Raw genomic sequence first — 14,658 nt, forward strand, 5'->3', positions numbered from 1 at the left:
GTAAAGGAGTCTATTGAATGTAAAGCAGTCACTGGAATTTACATCCCAGATTTTTCTCATTGTTACATGTATTTGAGATTTGCTATATTCGTTTTTCATCAGGAAATTCTTAAGATAAATAGATACTGTTTTTATCTCTACATATATAAGATTAAAACAGTGGGGTAATCTTGAGGTAATGTGCATTAGTTTATTCCTCTCTTTTTTGAGGAGTGACTTCCACAGCTTATTTGGATTGCTTCTCTCCTGATTTCATAATTTTGAAATAAAACATAAAGTACATTCAATATCCTGGGGTGGGGAGGGGGGGGGGGGGAGAGAGAGAGAAAGAGAGAGAGAAAGAGAGAGAGAAAGAGAGAGAGAGAGAGAGAGAGAAAGAAAGAAAGAAAGAAAGAAAGAAAGAAAGAAAGAAAGAAAGAAAGAAAGAAAGAAAGAAAGAAAGAAAGAAAGAAAGAAAGAAAGAAAGAAAGAAAGAAAGAAAGAAAGAAAGAAAGAAAGAAAGAAAGAAAGAAAGAAAGAAAGAAAGAAAACGAGCTGCGCTTTCAGAAATGAGTTTTCTCTACCTATCCAGATGTGGTGAGACCATTCTACTAGATCCAGCACAAGGATGTAAGCTCTTCAGAAAATGTTATATCCTGTGCAACTGAAGAATGGAAAGAAAGGCAAAGAAGAATTCTTCTTTGGGAACTACTGTTTTGTCATGGTAGACAATGAATCATAAATAACTGGAGAGAGAAAAAAAAAATAATGGAAAATCTTTACTTCTGCTCCAACAGGGTGAAACTGAAGAAATTCTGGAGAGGTCAAAGGAGCTGTACATAATATGCTTGGATTTCATAAGGACCCACTCAAAATTTCTACAATGACAAATTTTGCTCGGCTTCAGTGTCTTTACTGGAATTTGAAATTGTGGTTTCACCACTAATAGATACATTGGGCCCCCACTCACTGTGTTGGAGCTACAAAAGCAGCAATGAATGTGGAAAGAAGGATGAAATATGCCTGAGTATGCCTATGTACTTTTCAATTTAAACTGGAGAAGGCTCTGTTTATATGAATTAAAGCCTATGAGTATTTTGACAAACTTACTGAGAAAATTTTATTTGTTAGTACTACAAAAAAGGGTCTTAACAATTGACTCTCAAGAGATTTCTAGGTCTCCCTTCTTTTCATTTGAGTATTTATCTTACAATTTTATCTTCCACTTTGGCTTAAAAATAACTTTACAGTACAAAAGTACAGCTGATAATACTGATAAAATACTAAAGAACTTAAAATCCCTAAGCAGTTTAGATGAGGTTTGGATTTTGAAATTATGTTCCTGTTTATTGTTATCATTATAAATTAGTTCAGTCTCTCTTTTTACTCACTCATTAACCTCCTTCCCAGAAAGAGAGGCATTTCAGACATAATAGCCCACAAAGAAGCACTGTAAACTTGTCCTGCCCACTTGTATCTTTGACCTGAGAAGAGGAAAGGCAAAAACTACTTGAGAACCAAGTCAGCGAGTTTTGGAAACCTCTGGAGCCAGAAAGTGCTGTGGGTGTTTTGATTGTGCAACCTATCTTTGAAAGAGCAGCCATTGCCATGTGAAAGTTTATTAATCATGAAAATGTTGTCAGGTCTGTTTCCAAAAATGTAGGTGACATTTTCTTTAAACCACTCTAAAAGATTTTTCCCCTATATATGTTGGTCTAAGTTCCCTCCCCCCTTAGAAGAAAATTATTATTGTGTTTTTAAATTCAGTATCCAGTTACAGCAGGAGCGTGTTTTTTCACTTTTTGGCAAGAATAATTTAAATCAGTTCCTGGCTGAGCTTTTTCAGTCATTGTTGAATTTTTCTTTAGAAAACTATTGGGTTTTCTCACTGCTTATGATTAATTTTAAAGCTAAGAGAATGATGCCTGAATGGAAAAATAAAAAAATACAAAAAACCCAGATTCCTGCCATCCATGTCAGCCATCTCCAATTTCAAATAATTTTTTTGTAAAATGATTGTGAGTGGATCCCTCTTGACATGAAACACAGTATCTGAAAGTCCATGAACTATCATAACTCTCTGAGCATTTTGGTAAGCTCAACCGCAGATTTAACTGTAGCACTTTCACTGTTTTTCTCCTGATTCTTTGCTTCAGTTTCTTGTAGTTTGCGGAAAAATGTTATGTCTCTTCATGGACTCTTATTAGTGCAGATAATCCTTCTTATTGACTTAGGTGGACGGAAAATACTAGTATTAAAGTATTTAATAGAGGTTATTTAAATTTTTGTAGGCGTGGAGGTGATCTGGGTTTTTGCTGTCCTTTGGCTTTCTGGAAACATAATTCACTAGGAGTATTCAACAGAAACAAATATGTTTCTTCAGGCGAAGGCATTAATCAACTGTGGTCTTGCATCTGGACCCTCCAGTCTTTTATGTGGCCAGCAAACATTCCTATCAGGGGGGTCACTCACCTCTCCTCTTGGTGCTGAACCACATCAGAAAAGGGTGTCTACTTGAGATGAGAGACAAGTTCATGATTGCTTCCTTTTTTCTAATTTTCTCTTTGATTTTTGTTTCTTTCCCTCTCCCCAGGCTCCATTCAGATGCATTTGAAATGTGAAAGTTTTCCTGTTCAGAATATTTCGTGCTGGCTGAGCATGCACAGCTGGTTGTATTGGAGCTTGCCTTACAGTTAGTGGGCAGCTGCTGATGCTTAGCACCAAACATCAGCTTGTTTCACCCAGCCTTCGATACCTAATGCTTCGCTCTGCTTGAAAGCACAGGGCTCTATACTCCAGTGCTCTATAGTTACATATTTGTCTTCCATATTTCTTGAGGCAAAACTCACTGTGTTTCTCTGATGTGCTTAAAATTCAAATACCATGTTTGCTGTCAACAAGTCATCTGATTCAAGAACCTTTGACTTTTTTTTTAAAGAGGAAGATAAGGAGTAGCAACCTTCACATCTTAAAAATATTATGCCTCTAGGGGACCGGTCATTATCCTGCAGTAGGTATTTCAAGTTCCCAAATCAATGGAGAAGATCAGGGATGAAGATGAAAGACCCAGCTAGTCTTGACCCTTGCCACTTCTATTTTTTTAAGTCTCCTTCAGTGCTGATCATGCAAAGAGTTGAAGTTAGGCTTATTTTACCACCAGCCAAGGTGGAGAAAACTCATCCTTCTTTTGAACTTATCTTTCTTTTCTCCAAAGGCTTTTTGAAACAGCCTCAGGTTTAGGGTTAATGTTTTGTCTTTCTATTGCTCAAGACTTTATTCTTTGCCTAAGGAATTTCTGAGAATATTCCTTTCTTCTCGTGTTGTAATGACCATCATGTCATGACAATAATGATGACAGTCATGACAGACGATCTGGTTTTACAACCCTAGAACTAGGAATTTGAGAGCAGGTATGTCATCATAAAAGCTTTTGTGCTGAAACAGGGCTAAGTATGATAAATGAATAATTTACTTTGTGGATTGCTGGAGATTGTTCCTTTAATGCAGAAACATGTTCTGCTTTATAGTGAACCCTGAAGTGTTAAAGTGTGTCAGGTATTAGGAAACAGAAGGCTTCTCCATATGGACATGGACAAAGTTATTATCTCTGCTGCTCTGCAGAGCAAATTTTAAAAATTACAAGTTATTTTGTAAAGGATGAACACTACCTGCTATTTTGCTTCTATTAATCAACCTTATTTGCATTGTCTATATACACCATCAAATCAGCATCATTTTGAGTGAGCTAAGAACCACCTAAAATGTAATCTCTGTCTTTAAAACAGATTAATGTGCATTAACCTAACTGTGGCATTCTGAAAAAAAATGTTTTAATGACACCAAGGTCCCAATATAAGGTTTATTAAAAGTTTAGGAACAGAAAAGTTCAGACAACAGTCTGTTAAAGAAAGAGAGAGATTATAGTACCTTACTTGAAACTTCTTAAATTTTCATGATTTCAAAGGCATCCAACACTTCCTTGAAAACAGAATGTCTTTCAAAGTGTATACTGTAAGCCTCTTCCTCTGAAGTTGTAGGTTAGAGATGTTGAAAGGTTTCATGTTATTTTAGTCACCAAAAATGCAGAATCCTCATGTGACTATCATGGGTAAAGAGGCATGCTTTCCATGCTTAGTCCTCACATTGTGGTTGAATGTGGGACTCCCTTTTGATATTATGAAGGAAAAGATCAAACTTTTTCCACCATGAATTTCACTGAAGGAAACTTTCTTCCATAATTAGTTAATTCCCTCTACACGTTTTCTCAGCAGTGACCAACTCCCATTAGTGCAATATTTAGACATATTCTTGATCATGTAAATTTTAGCATATGCTTTAACATAACTGGTGGAACATTAAGCCCCCAAAGTGCATTAGTCACAGTTTTAGATTAATCCTTAGATTAAAACTCAAATGAGGTTTTAGTAATCTCTTAGATTCCAGCTTCTTCATAGTCTTTAAAGACCTTAATTTATTAAATGTTCACCACTCTCTAGCTTGCTCCTCAACAGATGTGGCTTGATCCCTCTTTGTGCCAAAACTGTGCTGTGACTCATCTGTTTTTAGTGTGAAGGGATGGAAGGACCATGGGGGGAAGGTCACTGGAGGCTTGAGAGTTTCCAGTCTAGGCACGCTTTGTCTGTCACCAAAATACTGCCTTATATTCTTTGACAATTATCAGGAAAGGTTTTCTCTGTAAAATCAAAAATCATACCCCATAGTTTTGCATTACGCACAAGTAAGTTCCTTCAGTGTCATAGGAGCTGCAAAAGTTAAAGTCTAAAGCAAAGAAATAGCCAGTTTAAATTAAGAAAATAGTTGATTTGTATTAGTTTTACCTCAAACCAAATAGTCTTGAAAAATGACATTTTAACTGCTTCAGTGTCAGAGATAACCACAGCACCTTACTTATTCTCAAGTTTGGTAAGCTCTGCCTGGGAGTGCAATCTGCTGCAGTTGCTTGCTTTAAGAGATGTCTGAGTAACATATTAATGACCCTTGTTTGAGAGACCCATATTCAAAACATGTTTGATCTTGTGTTAGCATGTGAGGACTCATTATAGACCTTTAAATGTTCAACTCCTCATGCTATTATCAAGATAGCTTGGGTTTCATAAACTGAAGGTACTTAAATGTGAGTCAATACACTTTATTGTTGGTACTGGAAACCTACATCTGAAAAATACTGTAAAAATGAATCAAAGCAGTGTTTGGTTTGTGCTGGGTATTCTGAAAGGCCATTTCTTTACATTTTTTTGTCTTTTCATGTACTTTCCAACAGAGATCTGCATAGTTATTTATATTCATATTTCTGTAGTCTTTTTTTGATTAACACAAGGTTTATGTGTTGTATTCATTCAGTTTGGTAATCTTTGGTTCTTGCTGAGATTGCAAGAAAAAACACACAAACAACCCTTTCTCACGTTTGAGCACTGTGAGTAACAACTCGCAGTTGGTACTGTGAAGACAGAAGATCTCCTGATGAAAGTATCTCATTGTCATCTCTGAAATGTAGTTACAGCACCAGAGAATGTGGAGGCAGCATTGTCTCATTGAAGAATAAAACCAGCTAGATCACTGCTTTTGTTCATGGTTTTATACCTAAATACTAGCCCTTACTATTACTTCCACACCTTTGTTCCTTCACACCTGAGGCTGAAATAGGCCATGTTTGTTTTGGTGGGTTTTTTTTACTTTTACAGGGTTTCTTTCTTTAGTCCTCATGCTCAACACACATCATCTTTTACGATGGGAAGTTTGCTGTTTCTCTTTGTAACTTCCTGTTGGTTCCCATGAGCTTCATGGACAAAGACTTTTACTAATACTGTCATAAAAACTTCATCTTCAGCTGACAGGACGGTTTTAAAAATTAGGAGCAGAAACAATTATGTTAATAAAGCATATTTACTTTTAGACATGGTAAGTGCTTTATGATCTGGGAATAGTCAGATTTTATCATTGAGGCTGAATTGTTGAGCACAGCAGTATTACTAGTTAGGAGGTAAAATTGATCTGGAAAAAAATAGTTTGCATTATCAGTTACTTCTCTGTCAACCTTCTATCTCTCTTGATCAAGACACGAAGTCCTCGGAAAATGAATGTACAAAACAAATGTCTGTTGTACAGCAAGATGTTCTTTAATTTACTTCCTTTTGTTTAAAAGTGATGTCTGTTTAGCACATTGGTTTAGATATGATTTAAAGCAGTTGACATGACAGATTGAAAACTTAAAATGTAGCATGAATAATACACAGTAAATTTATGTTGGGATGTTTTTATTCACTAGGGAGCCCTGAATAAGTTAGCAGCACTTGCAGCCACAACTTGTATACAGGGGAATAATTTGTATTTATTTCTTTCCTTCATGGAGCTAACTTATGTATATACATGTGTATATATATATATACACACACACACACATATATGAATGTACATGTTTATGTGTATGTATTCATGCATAATATATGAGTACATGTATACACATATAGTCAGCTGAGATTCACACACACATGCAATCCATGCAGTTTATTAACAGTTAGCATATCATCTCTAAATGGAGCTTACTGCAATTTGAGATGTGCCCTGCTACGAGCTAATGAGCAAACTCCTGCCTAATATTGACAATTAATCAGGCATAAAAGCATCTAGGATCAGGACCCATTGCCAAGAAGAGAAGACTCATACAGACTTCAATGAAACATGATATGTGAACAAATTTGTCTAATTGTATATCAGTCCTACGAACAAATTCCCACCAAAAGACTTAATTATCCACAGTACAGAAGCAATGGATCTATCTCAGAATGTTACTGGCTTTTTGGTTTGTTATAAGCCATTTACCGTAACTAATAAATTGAAGGAAGTATCATTATGTTTTCTTGCCAGTGTTCCTATTTTAATTGGCCTTGTATACTTGAGCCAATATCTGTGCATTGACTAGAGTAACTGAGTAATGATTGCACAATAAAAAGTGATCACTATTGGCTGAATACTTTTCTTCCTTTGATGTGGGAAAATTTGCTCTCTCTGATAAAATTAACCTCAAAAATAAAAAAAATCCCCAAGCTAACAAAGAGTGCAGTAAAAGGTTCAACCTTACAGTTTATAATAAAAGAATAAAAACATAATTGCTAATATAGAAAACACATATTTGTTCAGGTTCTGTGAGCTTAATACTGATAAAATATCTGTTATACAACTTTTTTTCGTCTAGAATAAAACTGTGTACCGCTTTCTAGTTTAAAATCATGGTACAGCTTTTTTTTTTTTAGCAACATCAATAGAAAGCCTGTTATGACACACAACAGAAAACCACTTGAAGTATTGCTGTTACTCACTACAGAAGAATGATTTGTGCAAAGATAAGATGCTTTGGCCTTGAGACACACATGAGTAAATTGGGTAGTTTTCCTAAGAAGCATTCTTGTTGAACTGTTTTCCTTTTCCATTTCAGTTGACAATATGGATCTGTAGTATATTGTTGGATCTGCTGTGTGATAACACAACAAAGCCTGTGTTCTGCTCTCAGCAGTGCTATTTATACCTTGTAACATTTTTCAAAGTACTGCTTTAGTGCTCTTCTACTGTTCAAAAAAAAAAAAAAAAGCCCAACCAAAACAACACAAGATAACCTGCCTCCAAAACAGACAAATAAATAAATAAATAAATAAATAAAAACCGCCATAAGTCAGCTTCAAGCCTGGATATTTCCCTGATAGTGAAGCTCCTTTTTCAGTTGATTTACAGAGGAAGAGCTGTGTATTGCAAATGATGTGATATGAGCCAGAGAGTCCACCCTTCACAACTGGAGAAGGCAAGTGCTGCTCAGATAATTTTCTTAAGCCTATTACTGTGAATGGAGAGGAAGGACTGCTGAGGGCTGATGAATAGCTGTCTCCCAAAAATCTCCACACCAGTGAGGGCAAAATCTTCCAGTCTCAAGTGGAAGGCAAGAGCAGTGAAGGAAGCAGGTTAAGCACCTTCTAATTTTTATTTGAAGATGGCTGATAGTAAGAAAGCTCAGTATGACTGCTGAGCTTTCATATTGAAGTGTATCTTCATGTGGTCTCTGAGAGGGAGAGACCCTTCTGTCCTGGATGCCAATCAGCTGTGATCAGCCAGAAGCTGAAGTGATACTTACTCATTGCTGGAAGTCAGGGGAAGAAGCAGGAAGAGATTTATGCTAGGCAGCAGCACAAGGCTTAAGTCATCCTTGGACAGCAAAGAGAAGTGAAAAAAAAAGAGGCTGCTAAAAAATTTATTACTGGTATATTTTGAAATATATGGGTCACCAAAACCAAAGCAAGACTAAGCATGGCTTTCCCTTATACTCAGAATTCACACTTTCCTGGTCAACACTGAACTGCTTGGCAAAGGCCAGCTTTTAATATTGACCATGTTGCGTGAGTGTAGATGTGTTTGTGCATGTCCATGCCCCACCTAAAAATCAAAAAAAAAATTGATGGCCACAGATAAAATTATTAATTTCTCTTAAAGTTACGGTACACAGCAAGATTACAAATCAGGAAAAGATATATCCAATAACTTATATTGGGGAGTGGGTGTGTGGGTGTGATCATTATTGTTGTTGTTATTATTAATATTATTTTTTTTCCAGTTTTTCAAAGAAGCAAGGGCAAGATGAGAAAGAAAAAAAACTAAGGCAGAAAAAAATACAACACTTCATTAATTGACTTCTTTTAGCGCCCCAATATCCTGATAAAATGATATAAAATGGCTGGATATCACCTCTGTGGCTTCAATATAGATAACATGCTTTTTAGCAACACAGAATGACTTTTTTTTTCATGAGTGTAGGAAAAAAATTAATATGAAGGACATTATATTCTTGGGCATAAACTTCAGAAGATGGGTTATCTTTCTATTAAGGACATCTCTCATTTTCTATAGATAGATAATTTCCTCTCTTTTTGAAAAAAATATTTGTCTTGGCTAATCACAATAAAAGGGAAATATATTAACAGCTGTACTCTCATAAATCTGCTTTTCTCTTAATTCATAGTAAATCAGCAGTTTCATGGATAATTTGCTACACCCAAAGCACACAGACGTGGAAATACAGCCATCACATAAAATTTTCTACTGTAAGGAATAGGAAGAAAAACTGCTAAAATCAGACATAGCACCTTTAAGCTTCTCTTTTTTCTTGCTTTCTTTCCTAAATAGAGCCTTTAGAACTCCTGGTATCTCTCAAAACAGTAATTATTCTTTCATTAAAAGTCTTCCCTCACCAAACTCACAGTCTTACAATTAAGAGCCAAGACAAAACTATGCTAGGTTTACCACTCTAGGGCAGCACTCTAAAGGAAGAGGTTGCTGAAACTTGGATCTCTCTCCTTTATTCCCCCTGCAGCTCACCTTACTTTGCTATAATTTTTTGGCACCACACTAAATCAAAAAGGAACAACTGCCTTTGCAGTTCTAGGTTGTTCAAATTTTTTTTCTACATGCTTACCCTCTTACCCATTGGAGTATCTGAATGGAAAATATTGAAAGCGGTTCTATAACACATATGTTGCAATTGAAAATAAAATACCTGTGACAGTATGTGTGTGTATACATACATATAGGTACAGATACATATAGAAACATAGATACATAGATAGATAATAATAAATACATATATATCTATAAAATATACATAAATGCATATATCAAGTTGAAATTTCAAGACAGCATAGAATGGTTCTGTTAATATTGCGTGTTTATTTTTAATGTGCTAATATATAAACATTTTAAAATGTTTAATACATTTCATTGACTGTTGATTCTTCACCTGGTTCCTGATCCAGGCACACTGGGACAGAGCAATGATGTCGGAGAAGGACAATCACATCTCTGCAGACTTTGAAGAAGCAGGTGACATCAAGGTGAGGAGCAGATCATCTTCCTCAGTGTTTGGGAGCTGTCTGATGTTCCTGGGAGAACAATCCTCAATGCAAAGTATATTTTGAAGAGCTAAAATTATTTAGCAATTGAAAGCAAACTTTTGAAAACCATTTTGGGATTTGGGTTTTTTTTACTTTTCTGTTGGAAAATTAATAGAAAAAAAAAACAACCAATCAGGGAAGGAATTTTTGTGTCCAAAAAGTTTGTTTCAAAATATGATTGCCAGCTGGTGTGAGCCTGGGCTGTTTTTGAGCCTTTTCTCCAGGCTCTATCAGTTGTTTTGAAGGCTGGTATAGAGCTACATGTGGGGTCTGGAGAGAGAGAATTGCAGTGCCTACCTGCAGTCAGCCAACAGGTTTGGGATACCCAAAAACAGGATAACTCTTAAGTCACCTAGTGCTTTGTGTATGCACCTGTATGCACCAGTGACACTCAGCTTTAGCTTTCTTTTTAGTTCCTAATTTTCCTTTTTAGCTCTGCCTCAAAACATTAGCATTTAGAGGTAAAGGCATGCACATGTTGCTTTTACCATCTAATAGTGATTAGTCAATCAATATAAGGAACAACTGCTCCTGCTATTTTTCCCTTGTAAAGCAGTAAAAGCAGTGTCTGGTGGGGACACCCACTGACTCATCCATCCTCTTTTCAAGACAACATAAAAATAAGCCATGAAGGTAATGCATAGGTGAAGAGACAAATTTTTGAGATAGCTATTGTTTGATACATACAAAAGTTCTTGGACTCTGAAAAGAAAAATAATTTCCCTCCAGACTAGTGAGATTCTTTGTAGAAGCCACTGTAGTACAATACTTTTATCCAAGCAACACAATGTATCTCTTTCTCCAGAAAGCCTTGAAGTAGAGTCCTAACTGAGAGGTTGTAATAAAAATGTAAGTAGTCATGGGATTAGAGGCAAAGTTCTTTCCTGAGTTCCAATCTCATTAAAAGGGAGAAAAAATAAAGCTCAGGAAAAACTGAATTTCAAGGTGGAAGAGGGATTAAAACCAAACCTTGCTCCTGCAGACTCCTTTCCTTTGAGCTGGGTCTGTAGTACATGGTTTTCAATTGCACTACATGCGTTTACAAGGTAATGTATATATATGTTATGTATGTATGTGTTATTATGTAACATGTGTGTGCTGGTTTATTATTTTTAATTTTTTTATCTATTACACCTTTATTACAATATGATACTGTTACAGCCATAGAGGAAGAAATTAGTTAAATTCCTGACATAGTTAAAAAGCACTGAATTTTTTAGAAGCATTTATGAAGTTCCTACATTACAGAAGTTCAGAAGACTGCTAAAAAAGAAGGTGGTACTGTTTGTACAAATATTCAAAATCTTAATAGTCAAAAGTATAGAATAGGAAGAGAGAGGTAGACTTGGTAGAAGACAGCATAAAACTGGGCTTTAGTTCCTGAGAGAGGCTATGAAATACAAGTCATTAAAACTTTGTAAAGGGACAGTATAACTTTTTTAAATGAATCTTCAAAGTAACACAGTCAGAATTAAAATAAAATGTAAATTTCATGCTTATGTGCCTTAGAGAAAGATACTAAGACAGAAGTTAATAAGAGAAGCTATTTGTGTTAGCATTCATTGCAGTGGAATACCATTTTTTGTTCCTAACTTAGAGTTATCAAGGAATGTATTATAAGTCTGAGGAACATCATTTTTTGTCACATATCTGCCTTTTCATATGATAAATATCTTTTTAAAAATGTATGTAAGTTATGCTTGTAAATATCCTTTAAATAACCTTCAAGCATTTCTTCCATATATTGAAGATAAAGGAGAAATTTGATTTTCATATTTTCCTGATTTTAAATGACATACAGAAAAATATGTATATATTTTATAGTTTAAACATGTCTAAGCTTTACATTTTCTTTTAATGAGGACATTAGAAGCAAAAATGACATGTGTTGTGCAATGTTGCTGCCACAGAAGTAGAAAAGAGAAAGAGTACAAAATTCAGGATTTCTATCAGCGATAACTTGATTATTTTGGTGATTTGGATATGAGCATTACTAATTTTAAGTGTAGCAGAGCAGCAGCTAAAGGCAGGAGGATGCTGCCTTGGCCCTGAGCAGGTTATCGGAGCCACTGCTCTCAGTGGGTGTCCCTTTGTATGCAAGAAAAGCCAGGTGAATTTCACCTCCCCTCCCACATGAATCTCTTCACCACTGGAAATGGGTGACTGACAGAAAAAAAAAAACAAAACTTCAGCAAGAAGCATGGCAAAGAGGGGAAAGGGCTGGAATAAGAAAAGGAGCCACCATAAGAACTGTTCAGCAAGGTGTGCCTTACCCACCAAACCCAATTGCTTGTAATGCAACAGCACAAACATGAATCCAAATTTTTGGAATATTTATTGGAAAGGAATATTTATTGACTAGAGCTAATTACACTTAAAATTATATGATTTCAAATTTAATTGAAGGAGTGATCCACAGTTATTTATTGATAGCAAAAGATTCAATAGATATGTTTGTAGCTCACCACATTGTAACAGAAAGTATATTTAAATCATTCTTTATGAAAACATGGGGAAAGCCAACAGAATTTTAAACTAAAATTTCTTTAAAATAGATGCTATCTCAACTTATCATTTCATGAAACAACTGTCCATGTCCTTATTTTGTTTATTATGCATTTAAACTTTCTGGGTTCAATTGTTCAACAAGTTTAGAGAACAACTTAGAGGAGATGGGAGAGAATATATTTTCTCTCCCTAAAATTATCCAGCCAAAGGTGGCTGCAACAAACTTCCTTGCCCCTCTTTAGAGACAAAAATCACCTTTGGGCCAAGAAAAAGAATCTAAAATTCCAGACCCTGAGGAACTGATTGAGAAAACTCATAACAAGTGAAATAGGTGAAAAAACCAACATTTCCCAAGTGTTCCAGAACTAGCGAAAAAAAAATTTCTATGTGTATATAAAAAATCTTGCAAAAACATATCCAAATAATCATGTCAAATATAATTTCTCATTAGCCTTATATAGGTAAAAATGTTTAGCAACACTAAACAATAAGGTATTCAAAATATAGAACATCTAGTTTAATGCAGATTAATTTTTAACAAGAATTCCTATGCAGTAGGCAGATAGTTCCCACATTCCATTGTGATTGACAAGCCTGACATATGGAATAGTTCACAAATTCCCAGGTGACTGACAGATGGAGAATAGAAAGGCGGATAAAGTTGCCTAGAGAGCTGAGGACGATTTCATATTCAGCGGTTTTGATCAAAAGGATTCCAGATCTCACACTAAATTTAGCACCGCTGGCAATTAGTGCATGATTTATTCAGTCCTTTCATTTGCTGGTTGACAAATGGAAAACAAGCACAAAATTAAAAATAAGTTTATTTCCAGCATTTCGGATATTTAAAATGTGTGTGTCTTTGTTTGCACATAAATTAACATGAGATGAATTTATAGTGAGATTAAATCTGAAATGGAGATGCAAGCAATAAATAAGAGCTTTTTTATGTATCTTTCAGGCAGAACAGGTGTTTGAATTAAGAAATACTAATATGTTTAGCAGCATGACTCCACCTTTAGCATTAGGGAGTTGATGTTTCCCTAAATTTAGAATAATCTTTCCACAATTTAAGATTCTTTCATAAGCTTCCAGCATAGGTGGCCATCTGTAAGTCAATACTAATGCTTTTTAGACCAATAATAATAAGGAAAAGCTATCCCCATGCTTTTTGAACACAATTGAAGAACTGCAATTTTCCTACTGATGTGTCTGTATAATTCTTACAAGTGGCAGTTAAACACAAACAAAAAGCAAGGGAGTCTTCCCAGTAGTGGAATACGTCATTATTTATGAAAAATAGAAAGGAAACTCTTCAGATCTGCGAGCAAAACTTGTTGAAGCTAGAATCCAATTTCTCATCTATTTTTCTGACTTTGGAGTGAAGAGTAATTTCCTCCAAAACAATTAATGCATGTGAGCCTTTTGAATAGAATATGGCAATATCTCATCCAAAAATGGGGAGCACAGCATGGTATTCCACTCCTAGGGCAACCTATCATCTGGGAAATTTCAGGTGTGCTTTCAATAGAGAAAACAATCTATAGAGACTGATAAGAAATGTTCATTTCTAAATCTAACCCTGAATTTAGTGAGCTTGTACTTATTCTGAGGGATAATGAAAGCAACATGAAATTCTGGGTACATCTTTTAAAACCACAAGTACTGTTCTAAATCATTTGTGGAAATACCATAATTTGCAGCCTGTAAGGGTGTAAGCCTGTAAATCTTCAAAAGTTTATTTTTTGCAACAAATAGAGAGATGTTAAGCTAATCAGAATGCAAAAAATGGCCAAACAAAAAGCTGCTTCTCCTGATGAAAAGGTATAAACTACTGATGGGAAATATTTTAAATCCTGAAACTTAGAGAACTGAGAAAAAAAACCTGCATACTATAAAATTTAAATTTAAAAATATAAATAATATAAAATTACTTTATAACAGCTTCTACTATTAATTTTTTTTTTCTGTCTACAGAAACCTGGAAATAGTAGCAGATAGTGGTGCAGTGTAGCTCTGTAGTACACCTATCTTCTAAGACAGAAATATGTTTCCCAAGCCTCTGTGAAAACTCAGCTCATTGCTTTGGGAAGTCATTGAGCTAGCATGACACCAGTGTCGCCCAGCCTGAGGAGCACAGCACACTTTGTGCTTCCTTGCACTCAATTTCCCATCTTCGCAAGAACCTGTGGTTTATTATTACCATTTTCTCCTCCTCCCG

This window comes from Zonotrichia albicollis, chromosome 2, assembly GCF_047830755.1.
Source record: "Zonotrichia albicollis isolate bZonAlb1 chromosome 2, bZonAlb1.hap1, whole genome shotgun sequence".
NCBI classification, from domain to species: Eukaryota; Metazoa; Chordata; class Aves; order Passeriformes; family Passerellidae; genus Zonotrichia; species Zonotrichia albicollis.